We start from the raw sequence: 1,082 nt of genomic DNA, 5'->3' as shown, positions 1-1,082 counted from the left end.
GCAAAACGCATCCCACTCCATTGCCGGAGCATCCCGCGTCGGAGTACACGCTGTACTCTAAGCATGTAGTACTCTAAGCGAAAAAAACAATGGGGATGACTCATTAACATACCATAAAAATTTAAAAAAATGGCAGGAAAAAAAGTTGCGATTTATAGTATGCAGAGAAAGAATGTTTCGTACTACTTGAGCCAATTTTCTATTATTTGAGCCATTTTTTATTTTATTTTTTTCTACGTATTATAAAATTCCTCGTAATAAAATCACATTCACATATTTTACAGTTTAAAATTAAAAAAGCTTAAAAAATAGCAAGTCTTTTATTTCCAAGATATAATAATCGCTTTATTTTCGCTCTATTTTACTCCTCTAAGAGAGTTAAAATTTAATACAAATTTACTGGGGAACGTCAATCAATTAATTGTATTCGTTGCACGTCGCCTGCATGTGCCGCATTATAATTTTGAGTTTAACTTTCATTATTGAAAGTAAGTTTGACTAAAACTGGCCTTTGTTAATATTAACCGCCAGGGAAAGTAAACGGACACTTCAATTTAACACTTCTATCTATTCAAGCCCACGCTAGCTGCTCTTACGCGTAACGCTACCGTATTACGCCCTTATCGATTTTCTTTCAACTGGAATAACTGGCGCCTGCCATTTAGTTGCAACAGCTGTTTAAAAATAGCATCGGATTATTAATTGGCGTCGATCCGATATCTATAAACCGCAATAACCCACATTCACCCGCAGGAAGCAAGAATCTAACGTTCCGATTCTTCCGCTCTGATTAGCGTCTTCTGATAAACGGACGCACCTTTTTCCTACGCGTCCCGATTATTTCGTTCTCTTAATGATTTTTCTCCAACCCGAAACAAGATTTAATCGTATTATCCACGCAATCCTACAGCTCCGAGTGCAATGCTCGTTAAATGAAAAATGACGTTACTTTATCGCTTTGTATAACAGAGGGAGAGAGATTTATTTATCCTCTTGTTTTTTTTTTTAAACGACCACGCGAAGAGAACGACCTGTGCATTTCGAGGATTGTAACGAGCTTGCCCTATCTCTGAAACAGCGAG

This window comes from Camponotus vicinus, unplaced genomic scaffold (assembly GCF_025532165.1).
Source record: "Camponotus vicinus isolate PSW18456_S1 unplaced genomic scaffold, iyCamVici1.0 SCAF_3, whole genome shotgun sequence".
NCBI lineage: Eukaryota > Metazoa > Arthropoda > Insecta > Hymenoptera > Formicidae > Camponotus > Camponotus vicinus.
This window is presented reverse-complemented; position numbering follows the sequence as displayed.